This window comes from Balaenoptera borealis (genome assembly GCF_965194805.1).
Source record: "Balaenoptera borealis genome assembly, chromosome: 13".
NCBI classification, from domain to species: domain Eukaryota; kingdom Metazoa; phylum Chordata; class Mammalia; order Artiodactyla; family Balaenopteridae; genus Balaenoptera; species Balaenoptera borealis.
In genome coordinates this window covers 73,384,113-73,407,942 of record NC_138870.1, presented here as the reverse complement: position 1 = coordinate 73,407,942, position 23,830 = coordinate 73,384,113, and the positions used below count along the sequence as shown (strand labels likewise).

Sequence of the window (23,830 nt, the reverse complement as noted above, 5' to 3'; positions counted from 1 at the left end):
ATCACAGTTTCAATTTCAGTGCTTGTGATTGGTCTGTTCATATTTTCTATTTCTTGCTGATTCAGTCTGGGAAGGTTGTGCTTTTCTATGAATTTGCCCATTTCTTCCAGGTTGTTCATTTTATTGGCATATAGTTGCCTGGAGTAATCTCTCATTATCCTTTGTATTTCTGCAGTGTCAGTTGTTATGTCTCCTTTTTCATTTCTAATTCTGTTGGTTTGAGTCTTTTCCCTTTTTTTCTTGATGAGTCTGGCTAATGGTTTATCAATTTTGTTTATCTTCTCAAAGAACCAGCTTTTAGTTTTATTGATCTTTGTATCATTTCCTTCACTTGTTTTTCATTTATTTCTGATCTGATTTTTATGATTTTTCCTTCTGCTAACTTTGGGGTGTTTTTGTTCTTCTTTCTTTAATTACTTTAGGTGTAGGTTAAGTTGTTTATTTGAGATGTTTCTTGTTTCTTAAGGTAGGATTGTATTGCTATAAACATCCCTCTTAGAACTGCTTTTGCTGCATCCCATAAGTTTTGCTTCGTCATGTTTTCATTGTCATTTGTTTCTAAGTATTTTTTGATTTCCTCTTTGATTTCTTCAGAGATCTCTTGGTTATTTAGTAGTGTTTTGTTTAGCCTCCATGTGTTTGTAGTTTTTACAGTTTTTTTTTTCCTGTAATTGATATCAAGTCTCATAGTGTTCTGGTCAGAAAAGATACTTGATACAATTTCAATTTTTCTAAATTTACCAAGGCTTGGTTTGTGACCCAATATATGATCTATCCTGGAGAATGTTCCATGAGCACTTGAGAAGAAAGTGTATTCTGTTGTTTTTGGATGGAATGTCCTATAATTATCAATTAAATCCATCTTGTTTAACGTGTCATTTAAAACTTGTGTTTCCTTATTTATTTTCATTTTGGATGGTCTATCCATTGTTGAAAGTGAGGTGTTAAAGTCCCCTACTATGATTGTGTTACTGTCGATTTCCCCTTTTATGGCTCTTAGCATTTGCCTTATGTATTGAGGTGCTCCTATGTTGGGTTCATAAATATTTACAATTGATATATCTTCTTCTGGGATTGATCCCTTGACCATTATGTAGTTTTCTTCTTTGTCTCTTGTAATCATCTTTTTTTTAAAGTCTGTTTTGTCTAATATGAGAATTGCTACTCCAGCTTTCTTTTGATTTCCATTTGCATGGAATATCTTTTTTCCATCCCCTCACTTTCAGTCTGTGTGTGTCTCTAGGTCTGAAGTGGGTCTCTTGTAGAAAGCATATATATGGGTCTTGTTTTTGTATCCATTCAGCCAATCTATGTCTTTTGGTTGCAGCATTTAATCCTTTTACATTTAAGGTAAATATCTATATATATGTTCCTATTACCACTTTCTTCATTTTTTGGGGTTTGTTATTGTAGGTCGTTTCCTCCTCTTGTGTTTCCTGCTTAGAGAAATTCCTTTAACATTTGTTGTAAAGCTGGTTTGGTGGTCCCGAATTCTCTTAGCTTTTGCTTGTGTGTAAAGGTTTTAATTTCCCTGTCGAATCTTAATGAGATCCTTGCTGGGTAGAGTAATCTTGGTCGTAGGTTTTTCCCTTTCCTCACTTTAAATATGTCCTGCCACTCCCTTCTGGCTTGCAGAGTTTCTGCTGAAAGATCAGCTGTTACCCTTATGGGAATCCCCTTGTATGTTATTTGTTGCTTTTCCTTTGCTGCTTTCAATATTTTTTCTTTGTATTTAATTTTTGATAGTTTGATTACTATGTGTCTTGGCGTGTTTCTCCTTGGATTTATCCTGTATGGGACTCTCTGTGCTTCCTGGACTTGATTGACTATTTCCTTTCCCAATGGGATGATTCATTGTCTGTTCAGGTATTCCACAGACTCAGGGTACCTCAAATTGATTGTGGAGATTTAATCCACTGCTCCTGAGGCTGCATGGTGAAATTTCCCTTTCTCTTCCTTGTTCACACATCTTCTGGGGTTCAGCTTTGGATTTGGCCCCGACTCTGCATGTAGGTTGCCCTCTGGTATCTTTCTTCACCCAGACAGGAGGGGGTTAAAGGAGCGACTGATTATGGGGCTCTGGCTCACTCATGCCAGGGTGAGGGAGGGTTACAGAATGCGGGGCGAGCCTGCAGCGGCAGAGGCCAGTGTTACATTGCAGCAGCCTGAAGTGTGCCGTGTGTTCTTCTGGGGAAGTTGTCCCCGGATCACAGGACCCTGGCAGTGGAGGGCTGCACAGGCTTACATGAGGGGAGGTATGGATAGTGACCTGTGCTTGCACACAGGCTTCTTGGTGGCTGCAGCAGCAGCCTTAGCGTTTCATGCCTGTCTCTGGTGTCTGTGCTGATAGCTGTGGCTCGCACCCATCTCTGGAGCTCACTTAAGCAGTGCTCTGAATCCCCTCTCCTCGCGCACCCCGAAACAGTGGTCTCTTGCCTCTTAGGCAGTTCCAGACTTTTTCCCGGACTCCCTCTCGGCTAGCTGCAGTGCACTAGCCCCCTTCAGGCTGTGTTCACACAGCCAACCCCAGTCCTCTCCCTGGGATCTGACCTCTGAAGCCAGAGCCTCTGCTCCCAGCCCCCACCCGCCCCAGCGGGTGAGCAGACAAGCCTCTCAGGCTAGTGAGTGCTGATCAGCACTGATCCCCTGTGTGGGAATGTCTCCACTTTGCCCTCTGCACCCCTGTTGCTGTGCTTTCCTCTGTGGCTCCAAAGCTACCTCCGCTGCCTACCCCCTGTTTCCACCAGTGAAGGTGCTTCCAAGTGTGTGGAAACTTTTCCTCCTTCACAGCTCCCTCCCAGATGTACAGGTCCCATCCCTATTCTTTTGTCTCTGCTTTTTCTTTTTTCTTTTGCCTTACCCAGGTACGTGAGTAGTTTCTTGCCTTTTGGGAAGTCTGAGGTCTTCTGCCAGTGTTCAGTAGGTGTTCTGTAGGAGTTGTTCCACATGTAGATATATTTTTGATGTATTTGCGGAGAGGGAGGTGATCTCCATGTCTTACTCCTCTGCCATCATGAAGCTCTTCCAGTCACTGGTTCTTTGAATAGGTTTACAAATTCTGCTAGGCAAATTGAATTATTTATGCAAAGGTCTCTCCTATAAAGTGACTCTGGTTTAATAGGTTTTGCTACTTCTGAATGAAACTTATTTTAAAAACAAGTGTTGCTAAGCTTTAGCAACACTTAGATTACTTGGTTCATATACCCTAAATAATAAAACATTGTTATATTTAAGTTAATAAAATAACTTGGCTTTTACAGAATATTCCAATTAATTCTTCAAGACTTTACATCCATAATCAATTGATAACATAATGACCAATTGATATAAAAATAAGGTATACATTTTAAAAATGCCAATGAATAGACAGTATTTTAAGCTTCCACCACTTAGCATTTATTACAGTGGTATACTTCATTCATTTTTTCACTTTCTCTGAAGGAAAGCAAAACAAATTGTGCCTGATTTTCTACACACATTGCTTAGATTTAGGAGCCCTTCTTATATTGAACAACTTCTGTGCAGGAAAGAAGAGAAAGATAAATAATATTAAATCACTGCACTCAAAGGAGTTCAGAGTATACTACGAAATACTCTCATGAAATTATAAAATTTATAAGGGAATTATAAAAGAAATGCTCTTAATTAATCCTGGGGAATATCTAGGTTTATTTAGTCTGTGTGGCAGGGGTGAGGGTGGGAGCATGGAATGGCTTCTCAGGCAATGACACCTAGCCAGATTTTAATGTAGAACATTACATAGAAAGTATGCTCATCAAAGGAGGTGGGAAGAAAATTCCTGGCAGAGAAAACAATGGAAACTAATGAGAAGATGGAATACAATCAGAAGTATGAATAAAAATAAAAAAGATTAAATAATGTATGAATTATGGTTAATAAAAGCAGTTTTGTGTTTCATTATAACATGTTAGCAGGGCTGGCTTCATGGGCATGTAGTCTGTGATGGTTTTAAGTGTCATGGAAAGGATCTAGTCAGTTATTCTGACAGAGGAAGCCACTAAGTTGTTATTATATAGAGAAAGGATATTGTGATGGTCTAAAGGTTTATATCCCCTCAAAATTCATATGTTGAAACTTTAATGCCCAGTGTGTTGGCATTAGTAGGTGGGGCCTTTGGTAGGTGCTTAGGTCATGAGAGTGGAACCCTCATGAATGGAACTAGTGTTCTTATAAAAGAGACCCCACAGAGATCCCTCATCCCTTCTTTCATGTGAAGATATAAGAAAAAAATCTGATATCCTAAAGAGGGTTCTCACCTGACCATGCTGGAACCCTGATCTCAGACTTCCAGTCTCAAGAACCTTGAAAAATAAATTTCTGTTGTTTGTAAGTCACCCAGTCCCTGATATTTTTTTTTTTTATAGCAGCCCAAACAGACAAAGGTAGATATGATGTGATTTATACCTTGACAGCAACTGGAGATATAGTTATAGTTATGGGTAAGTTATGCACGCATTCAGATGATAAAGAGAATATAAATAAATGCCATGGTAATAAAATGAAGAAATCTATTCAAGACTATGTAAGAGATAAATATATGTGACTTTAGTACTCAATAGGTTGTAAGATTGAATAAAGATTTCAACAGATTGAAGCATCTTGATTCCCCAAGATGCCAGCTTCAGTGACGTGGTATCAGTAACTACAATGAAGAACATCAGAGGATGAGAGGTTATACAAGGATCAAGGATCTCAAACTTGAACATTTTGCCAATAAAGTGCTTTATGTCATTGGACAATATGTTATAGGCTTATTTTCATTAATCGAAATCAAGAGAACAGTTTAAATTTTCTAAAGAATTAGAAGAGGGTTAGAGGATATATTTACATACTGTGTAATTAAAGATAAATATTCAAAGAAAAGCAGGTAGACCAGGAAGTGATAAGAGCCTGCAGACTCCATGGCTGCAATGGGTGAATGAAAAATACATTAAAATAAAACGTAGCCAGTGATTCTGGAATATTTAATAAACTCAACTGAAAAGAGTATCTGTTGCATTTGGCAGTTGTTGACTTTCATATGTGTAGACATAATTATTATGATGAATATAGAAGCCAGAGGTAGTGAAATGAGAATTAAATGGATTGTAAGGAAGTAGAAACAGTAAGAAAATTTGTGAGAAAAATAGAAATAAAAGCTTACATAATAGTTGTTGGGGTTGCAGTATTATAGGGCAGCTTTTTATTTTTGTTTTTATTTTTTTCATTATTGAGGCACTTGGGAATACTCAGGGCCTGTGGGGAGAAGCCAGTTAGATAAGAGGGGACAAAACATATAGAAGAGAGGAGATAAAGCAGAGATGAGATGAATGATGGAGAAAGGGAAGCACCAGTTTCAATAGGTGTGGTTTTTCTCAAGCTACACTTTATTCACCTTGTACAAGAAGAGGGAAATCAGGCAATGATACTGATTCAGGATCGGGGTTTTCACTCACTTTATTAGTCAAAAAGAGAAATCTCTTTTGCTTCCCAGAAGCATAACATCTCTTCATTTCCTTTCCACATTCTTCATGGTTAGGCCATGAATCCTGCTTCTGCAACCACTGTGAGGATGTGTTCCCTATTTATTTCTCACTCTACCATGACTACTAAGTCTGGCACTTAGTATGTCCTCAGTAAGCATTAATGCAGAAAAGGAAGGGAAAGGAGGAAAGAAGATAACGAAAGCACAGGGTGACAGAGTTTACTAGTATATACAGCTGTAATTTAGTGTGGTTGATAGCACACCAAGTATGAGACTGCAGAGATGGAGAAAATGCAAATTGCAGATCTTAAAGGTCAGGTTAGGTACCAAACACATTTTCCTACATAAAAATGATTGTACTCATGACCAAATAATTCAGCTTGCAAACTTGCACATTTACTTCTTTTTTTCCCCCATGCTCAGGGTCAGCAAATACTTTTTGAGCCAGCATGTAAATTTTTTTAGAAGTTCACATGAAAATCTGTTTTTTTCTTTTTTTTTTAAATAAATTAATTTAATTAATTAATTTATTTTTGGCTATGTTGGGTCTTCATTGCTGCACGCGGGCTTTCTCTAGTTGCGGTGAGTGGGGGCTACTCTTCATTGCGGTGCGCGGGCTTCTCATCGTGGTGGCTTCTCTTGTTGTGGAGTACCAGCTCTAGGCGTGCAGGCAACTCTAGGCGAGTTGTGGCTCACGGGCTCTAGAGCGCAGGCTCAGTAGTTGTGGCCCATGAGCTTAGTTGCTCTGCGGCATGTGGGATTTTCCCAGACCAGGGAATGAATCTGTGTCCCCTGCATTGGCAGGCAGATTCTTAACCACTGTGACACCAGGGAAGTCCCAAAAATCTCTTCCGATGCTCTTAAAAATCACAAGGTCTGGCATGATTCTGTTTATAATTTCCCATATGGCATTATATGATTCTGCTTAAAAACCTGATTTTGAAGAGTTTTGGAGGCTTCAAGTAAAGATCTCCAAGAGACTGGGGTTTAAATGTAAGCCAGGAATACCTGTGCCATTCTATATAGCCCAAATATTTAGAAGAAGCAGGCATCAAATTTTTCAAGACAAATGTAGGAATTCCTGGGAAAGGCTTGTTGGGCAGTGGAGGGATAGAAGCTGGCTTATATCAAGCAATAACTTAAAATAATCAGGGACAACTCAGCTGTGTCCAGTCTCTTTCTTCCCTCCTCCCCAACTCCTTCTATCTCTCTCTGTCTCTCACATCCTCAATTCCTAAATCCATTGACTCCCTGCTACATTTAAGCTTGGGTCCACAAATTAGACAGAAAATTTAAGTTGAATTTTAAAAATCGAATGTCAGTTGTAGGGGCTACTATAATGCTAAGGATTAGATGAAAGAAGTTTTGTTATACTGTACATGATATTGTAGATATAAGTTGGGTTATTTTTGTGGAGAAGGCACTGGAATGTCATTGAGAAGTACTGTATCAGAATTTCACAAATTTAGGTATAGCAGAAGTTTAACTGTTCAATGGCAAACAGTCTATTTCTTCTCCACCTTTTCTTAGTTATAGCACAGGACAAATTCATTATTGTTCTTATCATTAAGTGAGAACCGTAATGAACAAATCATAATTAGAAAATAATCAATGTGAAGTTTCTATTAGAAAATAATTCTCTAATTATAAAGGAAACACAGATTTTTAAAATTTAAGTGGTTCACCTATTTTTAAAACAGTAATATGTTAAATAATGTTATTTTATTTGCACAAAATTCTATTATAACCCTAAATATCCAAATAAATAGTGACATTACTGTTGCAAATTTTTCACTTTATCATTTTTATGATGCCAAAGTAATGGCATAATTTCCATAGTTATTTATCTATATAAATGTATATACATTCTTTAATATTTGTTTGAATTTAGGGTGTTGTATTTATATGGAAATATAAACCCAAACATTCGTGCATTTCTTACTTGCCTATTCATTTAATTTTTTTTCACATTTAAAAATTTTAGTTATATGTGGAAGTTTTCCAACTCTGCAACATTTGCCAATTTTCATGTTTTAGTTTTCAATTCAGCTTAATCTATAAAAAATAATTGACAGCAACTAAGCTGAAAATTATGGCCGGAGAAGTGAATTATTTACATTATTAACAAGTTAATGAGTAGATAACAGGAATTAATAAAATTATGACAATTTTTATGTTATAGCAACACAAATTTATTATTATATATTTATAGAAAACATTGACAGGTACATAAATGTGTACTCAGAAATGTTTGTTAACCGAAAGTAAATGAGTGTATGTATAATTTTAAATCATTATTTTATTCATAGTTTTAAAATCATCCAAGCTTTCTTCTGGTACTATGCCTAATTTCAGTGAAAATACCCACATTCATTTTTAGTATCTTACTTTTTCTTAGAAAACAAATGTAAAATTAAAACTAAAGAAAATATTTACTAAAATCTAACGGTATTAGAAGTACTAATAGCAACAAAATAAATAGTCTTTTACATTTGAAAAAGATTGCAGAGCTCAGACCAAGTTAGCATTCACTTATAATTTGCATTGAGTTGGTATAGATTTAGTTTGCCTTAATTACTCAATAAATCACTTCCTTTCTGAGTAATGATATACTCCTCTGAACAGCGTAGCATCTTTAGATAGCCCTGAGCAAGATTAAACTAAAAAATGAACCTCTGAATAATTATCTTTAAAACAAGTGTTAATCAAATCCAAAATTGACTAGACAATTAAATATGTCAGATTTCAACATTTGAAGACAAATATGAGATGTTATTTTCTATCAGATAAATGATAAGTGTGTTGTAAAACCTGAAGTAACTGTAAAGTTGGAGAAATGGAATGTCCGTAGAATGTCATTACTAATTAGATTTCCCAGGCAATTAAATTTTAAATTTTAATACTTTTTTGCCAGAAAAAAGTATTTCAACCATTTTTCTAAAATGCACAAACTAGTACTTTGTAGGAGTCTGTATATTTCCTCAAATTTTTTTTTTTAAATTCGACCTTAGTATTCTGTTAATGATTTGAATTCTAGATGTGGATATATTAGGGGTAATATGTTTATGTGGATATACCAGCAGTATACATTTACTCTTTTCTGATGAAATCCATGATAGCAACCCATTACCAAGCAAATTTGAACGTGCTTATCTTTCTGTGTAAGTGTCTCATTCATCTCTCAAAATTTTGCTCAAGAATACATTTTATTATGTATTTAACATTTTAAACAATCAATGGTTATTGAAGATCTTAGTGAATTTTTATTCACTAAGAAAATTAGTCCATCAATTTAAAGTTATATTTTGTGTAGTAGGTATGAATAGTACCTAGTTGTATAATAAATGGGACTTTATTTCCTTCAAATTGACCTCATTTTAACTGGGCTTTTGATCCCACCAGACTGGAAGGAAATACTGCCTTGGTTCCTTATGGGACTTCTAGATCTAGAAACTTTATGCTATTTCCCTGTCAACTGTGCACGTAAGAATCTTAGTCAGCACTTGTAAGCACACGTGCTATGGCTCAGTTTCTTTGTAAGCACCATTCACTGACTCCATTTGGGTGTTTTGGCCCCTCTTCACTGTGATGATAAGTATCTCCAAAACCTACCTCTCCTTTCCTTCTGTGCTCACGGTCCCTGCATACTCTTTCCCCAGCCTGGAGATTGGGCTCCTCTCCATCTATTAGGTAAATTCCCTCTTGATGTTTTGTTCAAAGGTGTTTCTCTCTCTTTATTGTTTTCTCGGAGGCACTTTGTAAAATTCCCTCATTGGGTTTAGACTTCTGGCAATAATAGTGGAGAAAAGGATCGTTTATCTGCAACTTTGCTTTCTTTCTAGTTGCAAACCTATCCATAGGCAAGGAAGCATAGAAATCACTAACTGCTTCAATGGAGAAGAAAAGGTGAAAAATCCAGGGAGAATAAAAAAGAACCTCTAAAATTATTATAAATAGGACAAAATATGAGCACACTAACATTTAAATGTGCACAGGAAATAAAGTGATATTTCAAGCCTTGCACCCTGCCTTCAATCTTCACATTCACCTGATATGTAAAAGAGAAAAAAATAATTTTAAAAAAGTATTAATTTAAAGTACTATTATTTAAGCTTAAACAAATTCTCATATATGTAAATGCTCAAATTCTCAACTTTCATGACCCTCTGTTCCTTTCAAGATTGTGTTGGATCTCAAGATGCATATGATGTTCTGGATATTTGTTGCAGAGTGGCTCCTCTGCTCTTGGGCCTGGACTGGTGACCTTGGAAGAATACTGTGTTTTCTGGCTTTTCAGAGTGATTGTTCCACACCTCTTGCTGGTGTCTATCTATGGTCCTAGTCATTTTTCTTATTTATAAAACCCCCATAGTCAGGGGTCTTTTGGTCCTATCTGCCACTCTTGACTTATTCTTTAGCCCTCCCAGCACCTAACTAGAACACACAGGGACTTCTGGATCCTTGTAGACTGGGTTTAGGCTAGAAAATTAGAAGAGCTTCCTTGGACTCTCTCCCTGACAACTTCCCAATAGCCCAGTAATGCTATTGCCTACATGCAGTGGTAATTTGTTATGCAGTATCATTTTTTTTTTTTTTTCTAGAGCAATGTTTGTCAACACTGACTTAACATTAAAAAAAAAAATGGCTGTTTGAAAAATATGGATGTGTAGGACTCATTACTACATTACTCATTACTACTACTAAAAGATTGAATCTAATTAGTTTGTAGTAGGGTCTTTGTATTGACAGTATTGGGCTTGCCATTACCTCTTTCCCTGTGGCATGGGTTTCTCTACATCATATGTAACTTCTCCTTCTGAGTCAGCATTAATGGTTTTGGGAGTTATTGTCAGTATTCATAATATCCCTTCAAAGTTATGGGACAAAATTGATGATTTATTCTGCAAGGATTGGCTCTTGATATGTGAATGGAAGCTGATGGAACATAAAACTTCATAACTTTTTCAGCAAGGTCCATATTTCAAGATTATTGCCTTAGTGTACATTTAAAAAGAAGCAAAACCAAAATATAAGTACCCACTGAAACTTAAATCTAGCCAATGGCTGTTTTGTTCCAGGCAGCACTGTCCCTCTCTTATCCCTGGGTTGAGAGACTTATGATAGTTCATAGACTATTAGGGAACATGATTAATGGGAGAAATGAGAATTCATCAAGGTAATGCACTCCAAATTTCTGGTAACCTTAGCTATATACAAATATATTCAATAGCAGTCATAACATGCATTTACATATTCCAGTAATTGGGGCTTCCAACTCTGCCATCAGATAGATCTAGTTTGAACTTTAGCTCAACTATTCATTGGTTAATTACTTCAGAGTAGTTATTTAATTTCTTTGTGCCTCAGTTTTCTTATCTTCTGGAAAACGTCACCTCACATTTTCTATTATGACTACTTTCATCACATGTGGTTAGCAAGGGAATGTCCTTGTTATCCTCCACTCAGAGGATATGAATGTACAGTACAATGAATGACTGCACAGTACAATTGACCCTTGAGCAACACAGATTTGAACTGCACTGGTCCACTTATGAGAAGATTTTTTTGAGTACTATATACTACAGTATTTAGTACTACATGATACGGGTTAGTTGAAACCATGGATGAGGAATTGAGGATATGGAGAAACAACACATATGGAGGACCATCAGTTATATGTGGATTTTAACTATGTGGAGGGTCAGCACCCTTAGCCCCACATTGTTCAAGGGTCAATTGTATAATGGTTACTTTGTAGGCTTTAGAGCCTGACAACTGTTTATTGAAGTATAGTTGATTTACAATATTGTGTTAGTTTCAAGTGTATAGCAAAGTGATTCAGTTACATATATATTATTTTTTAGATGATTTTCCTTTGTAGTTTATTACGAGACATTACATATTGTTCCCTGTGTTATACAGTAAATCCTTGTTTATCTATTTTATATATGGTAGTATGTGTCTGTTAATCCCATACTCCTAATTTATCCCTTCACCACCTCATTTTCCCCTTTGATAGCCATAAGTTTGCTTTCTATGTCTGTGAGTCTGTGTCTGTTTTGTAAATAGATTCATTTGTGTTATTTTTTTAGATTCCACATATAGGTGATATCATACAGTATTTGTCTTTCTCTGTCTGACTTACTTCACTTAGCATGATAGTCTCTAGGTCCATCCATGTTACTGCAAATAGCAATATTTCATTCTTTTTATGGCTGAGTAATATTCCATTGTATATATATATATACGCCACATCTTCTCTATTCGTTCGTCTGTTAGGTTGCTTCCATGTCTTGGCTGTTGTAAATAGTGCCGCTATGAACATTGGGGTACATGTATCTTTTCTAATTAGAGTTTTCATCTTTTCCAGATATATGCCCAGGAGTGGGATTTCTGGATCATATGGTAGCTCTAAAAATAAACTCAAAATAGTTTAAAGGCCTAAATATAAGACATGACACCATAAAACTCCTAGAAGAGAACACAGGCAGAACATTCTCTGACATAAATCTTGGCAATATTTTCTTAGTCTCCCAAGGCAAAAGAAATAAAAGCAAAAATAAACAAGTGGGACCTAATCAAACTTGTAAGCTTTTGCGCAGCAAAGGAAACCATAAATAAAATGAAAAGACAACCTACAGACTGGAGAAAATATTTGCAAACAATGAGAATGACAAGGGCTTAATTTCCAAAATATGCAAGCAGCTCATATGATTCAATAACAGAAAAACAAACAACCCAATCAAAAAATGGGCAGAAGACCTAAGTAGACATTTCTCCAAAGAAGACATGCAGATGGCCAACAGGCACATGGAAAGATGGTCAACATCGCTAATTATTAGAGAAATGCAAATCAAAACAGTGAGGTATCACTTCACACCAGCAGAATGGCCATCATCAAAAAGTCTACAAATAATAAATGTTGGAGAAGGTGTGTAGAAAGGGAACCCTTCTATATTGTTGGTGGGAATGTAAATTGGTGCAACCATTGTAGAGAACAGTAGGAAGGTTCCTTAAAGAACTAAAAATAGAGCTACCATATGATCGAGGCTGACAATTTCTAATCAAACCCCAGATCTTCTACTTGACATCTGTCTGAATATTGCCAAGTAAATCTGTAAAAATATTTATTTATCTATTTATTTATTGGCTGCGTTGGGTCTTAGTTGCAGCATGTCAGATCTTTCGTTGCAGCGCGTGGGCTCTTCATTGCCGTGCGTGGGCTTCTCTCTAGTTGTGGCACATGGGTTCAGTAGTTGCAGCGTGCGGGCTTAGTTGCTCTGTGGCATGTGGGATCTTAATTCCCCAACCAGGGATCGAACCGGCCTCACCTGCATTGCCAGACCAATTCTTAACCACTGGACCACCAGGGAAGTCCCTTGTCAAGTAAATTAATGTCTCTGTGCCGCAGTTTTCTCTTCAATATAATGTGGAATAGTAGTAGTGCATTATGTATTATGGTATTGTGAAGATCTATAATCTATTCCAAGTTCTTTGAATTCTGAAAGTAAATACTGTAAGTGTTCATTGCTATTATTACAATTATGATCTTTATTATTACTATACACACAATTTTTTTTTGTTACAAATAGTGCACAAGTCAGTCAACATATGTCTTCCTGATTGTGTCAGGAATGAGTACCATTCAGTTTAGACAGTGATAATCAAGCCAAGATATTAACATGTTGAAGGATAAGAAATTTCTCTTTTCTTTGGACTTCAAGATGGTAGAGTGGCCAGTTGGACTTACATAACCATCCTATGATCATGAAGGGTTAGACAGTGACAACTAATAAGATAGGGAAGATTCAAAGTGAAAGACTGAATCTATAAATTTTGTTTATAGCTTTTAAGCCCATGAATCTGCCTTTTAAGACAAACCTCTTCCAGAAAATTCTATATATGTGAGCCAATAAATGTCCTATTTGCTTAAGCGAATGTGGGTTGTGTTATCTGTTCCTATGTGATCTGAATCCTAAGAATTATAGAGCCTGTCCCATAGCAGTCTTCTTAAACTTAAATGAGATAGTTCAAATAGTGTTCAGAATAGACTCTGACACATAGCTCTAGAGACTTTTCAACTATTATTAGTAGCAGTAGGTGTTGTAGTTTAATGTTAGCAAGAGGTTTAATGGATAGCTGACATATAAATCATATAACATTTTAATTTATGAAAATAAATTTCTTGCCTTATATTGCTTTTATCCTGAGTCTGTCCTGCTTTTAGTTTACTCTTAACCTTTTATTCTTTTACACAAAACTACCTGAAAGTGAATACATTTTTTTTGCCAGCTACACATTTTCAAGTAATTGAAAATATTTTCTTCAAGCTCTCCAAGGATAACCTAATCCTGGCTTTCTCAGTATAAATCGTTGATTTTATGGACTGGGTACAATGGCATGGTAAACTTACTCTTTTCAAGAGCCCTTTCTAAGTTACAGTTACTTTGCACATGGATTTATGATTTCCTTCAAAAGGTAGCACAATTTTCTACATATTGATGTCTTGGAATAACATCAATACTACAAAAAGTCTTTCACAGTACAGATCTTTTGATTTTTCATACTTTCTTTGAAAACTACATATGTGAAACAAAATATTGTTTTATTCAGACTCTTACCATCTATGTGAACATGTCATATAATATAATTCTGTTGGTTTCTGAATAAAGGTACTTTGCTTTTAAGTAACAGAAATCAACTCTAGCCTACTTGAGGGAAACAAGGAATTTATTGAAAGGATTCATGATAATTCAGAGGCCAAAAGGAAAAGCTAAACCACCAGCCCTTGCAACCGACAGGACACAAGGAGGTTTGCAGGAATGAGAGGATAATCTGTCCATGACACTGCAATTGGTGTGCTTCCTCCCATTTACTGTCCTTGTGTCATTGATTAACATTCAAATTCCTGGGATAGAGGGTTACAGTGGCCCTTTGTGAAAAGGGATATTTTCAAAAGATAATTCAGCATCATTTTATAAAAAAAAGAAAATATAAACAAGAATAAAATAAAATAAACACAGGTAAGAGATCCCAAAACAAGAGATACCCACTCTAATACCTAACAAGTCTTCAGCCTGATACTCAAATCTCCCTCCTTCATAACCCTAATCTTTCTTTTAGGCCTCATCTCACTTTATTTGTCTATCCATCACTTATTCTCAGGCCAAACTGCAGAACTTTCTTCATTCTAAACACAATACCACTTTCCTAACTTCGATAGCTTTTGTAGGATTTTCCTCTCCCTTGAATGAGCCACATGATCTATTGAAATTCTTCCTATCAAGTTCCAGCTCTAATTCCTTTTTCTTCACAGTTCTTTCCCATTATTACTTAAACTCCTTGAGAGCGGGATCTATATTTACCTAAACTTTTTCATAGTACGTAGTATTGTGCCTAGAACAAATATAGTATTGAATGAATAGTGGATCAGTGGTTGAAATAATACTTGCCAAATCCTGGCAGTTCCTCCTTTACAAGCCCTACTATATCTGTCTTCCCTGATTTTCCAGTCTTACTTTATCAGTTCACATTCTGTTATTATTTCTCCTATTAGTCTCCATGCACATAAATCTCCCCACTCTGGCCTTCATTAAACATATCAATACCCCACTCATAATTTTATCTTCCTCTTGCTTATTGATTGAGAAATTGATTTTAATCACACAAATTTCTAGAGTCTCCTGTTCTAATCACAGCCTGAATTTCTGGCCCTATTTACTCACTGACTAATTCAACAAAGTTTTCATTTATAAATCCTTTCACTCATCTCTTATGTATTTTCTTTTATTAAGCCTACATTCCAGCATAGCAGAACTCCTTTCTCTCCCCTATTATAAACCATGTTTGCCTACATTTTCAACTGCACTTTGTTGTTTCCTGTTTCTAGAAAGCTTTTGAATCAGCACATTCAAATTATACCCATGTATGTCAAGGACTTTCTTGAAAGTATATGTACTCATTTTCTAAGTCAAAGTGTAAGCATCACTACAAACTAACATTTAGGGATATAAAAATGAATAACTTCCAGTCTCTTTCCCCAGACTGAGATAAGAAAGTAAGGAGAGAATTACAGTATGGAATCTTAAGTGCCCTGATAGAGGTGTGTTATTAATACAGTTATATACAAACACTGAAGAGTGATATCTGATGGATGTTAGGGGATAAGGAGATTTATGGGAAGAAACAATGTCTAAATTAATTTTTGATAAACTCCTAGGAATGTGTCAGACTGTTGGAGTCAGGGTATTGAAGGCTAGGATAGGAATATGTGCCATGATGTGGAGGGGGGGGTTGGGGAGAGAGAGACACACGTAGAGACAGACAGACACTTTTTGACAAGCACGTCATTTGGTAGGTCTGCAGTTTAGAGCCGAGAAGTATAATTCTAAGGTGAATTTACTGTTTATGAAAAAAAGAAAAATGACTTAAGTCAAATGCAAAAAAAATTATTTAGAACTCTGTGCATAGAATTTTACATAATATTTTAAAAATTATCAGTGCATGTACTGACTAATTAGGGAGATACGACAAGAGTAAAAGCTCAGGAGTACGTGAACAGGGTTAATACAAGTAATCCAGAGGACTACTGCTTAGAAATTCAGAGAAGGAGAGAGCAATGGAGCTCAAACAAGAAGAGATGTCTTTAAAAGGATACCAGGCCAGCATGTGTTTCTAGCCATTTTGGTTTGAATTTGAGAAATAGTTTTTTTTAGGGATAATAAGTGGTATTTCAGAAAAAAAAAAAAAAAAGATTTGTACAGAGGATTGAAGATAAAAGAAAACCTAGTGTATTTTGTGAAAAATGAACCCCCTGACCAATCAGAACAAATGTTCTATCACACCAACATATTTACTTCCCTGGCATCTTTGCCTTGTTCTTTTTTCCAGAAGCAAAAAAAAAAGAAAAAAAATTAATATCAAAGCCCAATTCTTAAGTACTTCTTTTATTAGAAGCCATTCTTGACCATACAGTGCATTCCCTACAAAATCAATCACTTCCCTATCTGTTTTCGTGGCACTTTATACATTACTTTTCATAGTATGTACCACATTGAATTTAGTCAGCCATTTGCCTGCCAGCCTTCACCTGCTGCGTTTTTTACATTACTTTTCATAGTATGTACCACATTGAATTTAGTCAGCCATTTGCCTGCCAGCCTTCACCTGCTGCGTTTTTGAATTTTCAGAATGCAAGGATAATGTTCTATTCATCTTTGTCCACCATAACATGTAACATTTGACTGCATATAGCAGGTATGAACGCTGAGTGATTATAAATCTTAAGGGCTGTAAGGGGGAAATTACAGTGCTACAGATAGAGCAAGCAGAGAAGCAAAGTTGTGTCAGAAGTTGGAGGTCTTGGCTAAATGATCTGAAAAGGCTGAAAAAATAAGAATTTAAGTTGCATACTGGTTCTTAAGTGTTAATACTCCTCGGTCATTTTGTAATGTACTTTCAATCACCAGAGAAAAAGGGGAAAATTTGGAGTACTTCAAATATTCCAAGCTTTTTTCAATGCTATATTATATCATGGTAATATAAAATTAGATCATAATTTTCTTGCATTAGTAGAAAATTTTAGTATCAAAATATTGAAATAATATCTTTAGTTAATATTGTGATAATAAAATAATGTTTTATTTTATATCACCTCTGTTACTTTTTATTGAATATCAGACATTATTTTCACCAAGAACATAAAAATAGATTATCTTCATGGATTTTACATTTGGTACTCCTTATTCCAGAAAACTGTTTGTGTGACTTACTAACCTATGTATAATTTTCATAACATCTATACTTTTCTGCACAGAATTTGATTTTTCTCCAAGATTGGAAATTAATTCTTAAAAGTATTTATTTAACGTTCATGTATGAACTTACTGAACTTATATTGTGTATACTCTAAATGTTGTCTTAAGCAACTTGGGTTGCTGTAACAAATATACCATAGACTGGGTGGTTTAAACAACAGACATTTATTTCTCATAGTTCTAGCATCTTGGAAGTCCAAGATCAAGGCAATAGCATATCCAGTGTCTGGTGAGGGCCCTCTCCCTCGTTTGCAGAAGACCATCTTCTCATTGTATCCTCACCTGGCTGAGGGAGAGAAAGCAAGCAAGCTCTTTTCTGCCTCTTCTTACAAGGACACTAATTCCACCTTGAGGGCTCTAAACTTACGACCTAATTACTTCCCATAGCCCCTATCTCCAAATACTACCACAAGGGGGATTAGGGTTTCAACATATGAATTTTAGGGGGACACCAACATTCAATTCATAGCAATTGTATTAATATTTTTTATAGAATTTACTTTTTGAAATACTACAATGTTTCTTATTCAATTTGGTAGTTATTTAGTAATAGAGAAAATGCACAAAAATAAAGAACAACTATTTCAGTGTCAGAGCGAGGGAATATTGCTGTTCATTATCTTGGAGTGAATATACTGCATTTATTTTTCCAGCAAATAGAGACAGACATTTATGATAGCTTAGTTTTCTCGTATTTAAATGTTAAACAATACATGAAATGGCTGTATAATTTAGCCACTGTATTTATAAAGTTATTCCTGGCAGCTAATACTGCCTTACAGGTAAAGAAGAAGGGTATAAAGAATTATTTTAGCATTTAACAAACAATTATTATTCCAAATCTGTGTCATGCATTGAACAGAAAGCCCAGATCTGAGTAATTCCAAGTGCTTAACAGCTGTTTTTCCATATCCACCAAAGTCTGCCTACGCTCATTTCTCTTTCTCTGCAGCACTGCATGAATTATCTTTTCAAATTCAGATTTTATATTTCCCCTTCTCTGTCATACTTCAGAGTGTACACCTTACACTTTAAACTGTGTTGGCAGAGACGCTGACCTCCAACATCTTTCCTTTTTGCTAAGGTTAAATTAGCAACAACCTGTGTGGTAGACTCAGTCTCTGCTTCCTCTTGTAGCCTCCTGCAGGGCACTCTATTCCAACTGGACTAGCCTACTTTGAGTCTCTTTTACCCACTGTTACATTCATTGATTCATTCATTCACTCATTTAAAGAAAGTTTTTGCCCATGTTATTGCCTCTGTCGTCATAAATGTTGTCATGGTTGCAATTTCACTTACATTTAGAAGTACGTGATCATTTTTTCCCCTTTCTGGTTAGAATGTGAACTTCATGAAATTGTGCGTGGCATCTCTTTGCTTACCAATTTTGTGTTCTTTGTGCCGAGCCCAGTTGTCAATACACAGACAACACTTAAAATATGTTTTCAAGAATAGTGAATTAATGAATAAACCCTTTGGGTTCCATGTGCTCTGCATACTGGTTGTGAGAAAATGATCTAGTCACAGAAATTCTCTCTTGTCACCTCCTATCCACACTTCTCTAGAGACAGGTCTTTTGGTCTTTAGCTGGTAGGAAAAGTTGCTACAGAATAAGTATCTTCCTAATGTCCTTCTAGATGGACTATAGCATCATTTAATTGCAATGAATATCCTGATTAGGCAATTAGGCACTATCAAGAATCTTGCAGGTAAATATGGGAAAGGAGGTAAAAGTGGGGACAAAGATCAAGACCTTCATTATACTTGTTGTCTGTCACCCTATCACCAGGTTGTCCTCAAATTTGATAAGATACAGAATCACCTCAAGGAAAGGTTTGTAGCATTGGAATCTTCCCTCCTGCATTAGAAGGAAGTTTGATAAAGACTTTGACCCTTAGAATATCCAAAAAATCTTTACTCCCAAAAGTATTTGACAATCAGTGCTACTAATTTATTCCTAGCCAGCTTGAAGACTAAATTGATTGTCTTTACATTAATATAGTATTTGAATTTCATAAGTATATCAATTTTTGTTCATGAAATGATTAAGGTGAACACAATTAGATCCTACTTTCGATAAAAAAGAAAATGAATGAAGCTTCTCAGTTCATTCTCCATAACACAAAACTTTTCAGAACCAATGGAGAAAGAGAAGTTAGGTATTTAGAATATTTTGCATTTAACTTAAATTTTAAAAAGTTTAAAACAGTTGGATATAACGGAAAGAGAAAAGGGAAAATCAATCTGGATCTTATTGTCTAATGGGGGAGATAGGCAATAATGAAAAAATCACATGAATAATAATAAAATGGCAATTGTGGTAATTTTCTTGATGGAGAGATATATAAGAAACTCTAAGAGTACATAATAGGATATTTATGTTAGTATTTTTGTGACTTTCCCTAGGTTTGGGGGAATAATTGAGGTAATGGATGCAAAATAACTTTTTCATTTACATTAAACTACATATGACATTCATAATAGTAATAATTTGCCTTTTGTCAATAAAACTTTCTTTATGTGCCTGCTTCTGGATTTATATTGTCTTTTAATCTTGTGGTCTCTCTTTACATGTTTAAACTGTATTTATAACTATAACATCACAAAAGACTGGTGTCCTCAGTTTTGTGGGAAAAGCAAAGATGATCACGAAATCACAGATTCCTCTGGTTAATACATTGTACTCTAAATTATTGATATATTATCAGTCTTCTTAAGATTACAATTGATATGTTAACAAGATGCATGGAATTTATTCCCACTTCACATCTAAAGTAGATCATATTAAGATAACAAATCATTTAGAAGGACATAAAAGCACAGTCCTTAGCTGCTGTATTGTAGATTATATTAGTTTTCTTGGGCTAGAGACTGGGTGAGTTAAACAACAGAAATTAATTTTTTCACAATTCTGGAAACTGGAAGTCCACTATCAAGGTGCTGGTTTCTGGTGAGACCTCTCTTCCTGGCTTTCAGATAACCATCTTCCCCCTGTGTTCTCACATGACTTTTCCTTTGTGTGCCTGCAGAGAGAGAGGGAGGTATCTGGTGTCTCTTCATCTTCTAAATAGGATACCAGTCCTATCAAATTAGGGTCTCACCCTTATGATTTCATTTGACCTTAATAATCTCTTTAAAGGCCCTAGCTCCAAATGCAATCATATTGGGGGGTAGGGCTTCAACATACAAATTTTGGGGGGATGCAATTCTGTTCATAACCTAACTCTTGCATTATTTTGAAAAATAAAGCACATTTATACCACTAACGACAACATTTGTGAGACATGGCATTTTTATGAATCCCATTTCAAGGAAATTCTAATTTCAAAATCATAATCTATCATTGGACTTTAATAAAAAATTGATTTCTTTAATTTTAAGTAACAAATGGAAAAAATCTATTTTAATTTTTGCATAAAAATTTTGATGAGTGCTAGAATAACAGTCAAATGATTCTGTATAAAATAAATAATTTTGGTATAAAAGCATCCACATATATGTGTGACTGATGAAATTATCAAACTTTAAAAAAAAAAAATCTTAAAATATTTTGTGGACAATTCTAGATTTGTTATCTCATAGGAAGAGAGGAATCCGGGATGGAAAATATTGAACATTGAGAAGATAACTGTCTAAAATTATATCATAAGAATGGGATTTCCATGAGGACAGGATTGTTGTCTGTTTTGTTGTGTGTGTGTGTATGTGTTTTTTTTTGACCACTGTATCTCAGAGCCTGGAACAATGCCTTGCTCAAAATAAGTGCTCTTAAACTGTTTGTCAAATAAATAAGTAACACATCATTTAGTCAAACTAACTTAATTTCCTATAAGCACTTTACAATTCACCTGAATCCTTACCATAATATCATGAGGTAAAGAAAGATATGATTTTGCAAACCTATTCAGTTTACTGAGCAGACACTTTTGTACTGTCATGGATTTTCTTTGTTGTTGTTGTTGTTCTAGGTTAAGAGTGCTGTGTTATCATCTTAATACTCTGTCCACTTTTTAAAATTTCTGATGTTGACCTTAGATTCAATATCCGTGACTTCTTACTTAGAGAATTATGATTAGAGTTAATGTATCTTAACTTCAACTTTAAAGTTAACACTGAAGTCTTAGGCAACAAAAATGAGCAAACTATGGTCTAATAAACATTTACTTAAAAGTTTTGAGGCCGTATATAATCAAGTAATCACAAAATAATTGGATAATTGGCATTTGTATTGTTAATCTGTTCTGTAAGAAAACTTTATTCATTAATTTGGGCACACAATAAAAAATAGATGTTACCCTTTATTAAAACTATCATTTCTTATTTTGATGATCTGTATTTAAGGATGGTAAGTATTATTAGTTTTCACAAAATTGAGGAATGCTTCAATTGTGATTTGAGGAATGCTTCAATTATGATTTTTTTTTTTACTTTGCCTTTTATCATTTTATAATTTGTCTTCTATATGAGGTAATTAGAACGTAGAATAATGTAGGGGAAAGAGCCTTGATTGTAGAATTAAGCATAGCTACACTGTAATCCCTGACAGCTAAACTGCTTCCTAGCTGTGTGTTCTCTGGAAATTTATATTCCCTTTGTTTTCCCCTCCAGGGAATATTATGTATTTAATACCAGGAGAAATAAAAATGGCTCCCATTCTATTCTTTTAGCAGAGGTTTTGTTTGTTTTCTTTCGTTTTTGTTTTGAAGTAGTAACTGCTTTATATTGAGCTGGTTATTTAAACATTTAAATATTTGTCTTTGTATTTTATTAAAATCAATTTAGATTTTCTTGATTGGCAAACTAGAAGTATGAGTGTATGTCTCTGTAAATAATACAATCAGTTGCATACTATGCAGGAGAATTTTAAAAGTTTTGAAAATATAAAAATAAAAGTTTTATCTTTGGTAGGAAAGCCACCTCTTAGAGATCCTGTACTCAACATTGGTAAATGTGTAATTTCAAAACCAGGCTGACTCAAATCATGTAAGGCTGTGACTTTTTCCTTGTTATTTGTCACTAACAAGCTTAGCAGCAGTGAGGATGTTAGTGACAAACATAAGAAAATAGGTCATCTTTGCTCATTTTGAATATAGAAGGTACCTCTTTTCTTATCTGGTTGTCAGATTAACCCTGGGAATACTTTTCAGGTTGTCAGGTCTACATTGTTAAATTTCAATGTATGCATGTTTGGCTTTATTTTGATGCCAACAGTTAGTACTAGAATAGAATACGTTTTTTGTTTCTTAAATTCGTTCAAGTCTCTGTTCCACCAGCTTATATTCTTCAATTAAATTTTAGAAAAGAGACATTTATCAAAGAAGAACATAGCTGTATTCTTTGGTGTCTTTTGTAAAATACCTGCAAATGTGTTTTCTAAAATATGCATCTTTTCTATCTTTATACAGATTATCTTTTTTTTACTGTCTCAGCCTCTCTCATTGTCTCACACACACGTGCATGCACGTGCACACACACGCACACACACTCAGACTTGAGTGAAGATAGAAAATTGCAAATACTCTTCAACATTAGGACCTTTGAAATTGATCTTGATGCTGTACATACATTTTCTTTATCCTTCAACTCTTCTGTGAGGATGGGATTATCCTCCTTTTAATATAAAGAAAAATATTTTGAGAGAGAAAGGGATTTGATGCAAGCCTCTTGATGAGTAAGTTATGGAGCTGAGATTTGAATCTTAGTTCATCAGGCCACGTTCATCTCATCTTCCTCCCTTTAGAGGGAAAGGAATAAGAAAAATATAATGAGATGATTTTAAAAGAAATTATTACTAGAGAGGCTGGTTAATAAGTATTATTTAAAATTTTGACTTACACATAGAGAATTTATTTAAAATATATTGGAGACTAACATCCCCATATAGCTATTTTTTCTGAATTTTATCAGTGTTTCTTTTATGACTTAAGGTAGTTCTTCTATTCCAAATACACAGAAAACATTTGAAGGTATATTTCAAAGAACCTTCATTATATATTTCTCTTCCCATGGTCCCCAATCCCAGCTCCCTAGTTTTCCAAAACTAACACCCTTAATTAAGAGGACATCTGTGCCAAAGACTGCTTGGAACTTTTCCAACCACAAGATTCACAGTCTCTGGGTGCTTTTAATTCATTATCTCCTACATATCCATCAGTGACTCAAGCCAGACACCAACCAGGCCAGGACACTTTTTGATCTGCCAAAGCAACCTGTGAAAGAGGTAAACCAGTCCAAGTCTGATAAATTATCTGTGAGCAAATAAGATATTCTTCTAGGAAGTGTCAACACCGTAACCAAGCAGAGGTGACAGAATTCACAGGCTCATCATTGGCATATATCAGTGAGAACATTTTTGTAACCATGGTAAATGTACTAACAGTTTTTCCAGCATTTTACTAACCTTATATTTGGATTTGATAAGAATGACTGGGCCACATCGCTAAACACAAAGCAATATTGTGATTTGGCAACTTGCCACTGAATTTCATGTATTAATCTTACTGAACTAGTTAAGTTCGTACTCTAAAAT

The 23,830-nt window shown here is 35.1% G+C and overlaps 1 long non-coding RNA gene across 1 annotated transcript; it reads right to left on the bottom strand.

Moving 5' to 3' along the window:
* Positions 1-3,667: 3,667 nt before the first annotated feature.
* Positions 3,668-23,279, bottom strand: LOC309609849. The gene is made up of 2 exons (XR_014233618.1): positions 16,652-23,279; positions 3,668-16,574 (listed from the first exon to the last, which is right to left on the bottom strand). It is a non-coding gene; the product is annotated as an uncharacterized lncRNA (long non-coding RNA).
* Positions 23,280-23,830: the final 551 nt, after the last annotated feature.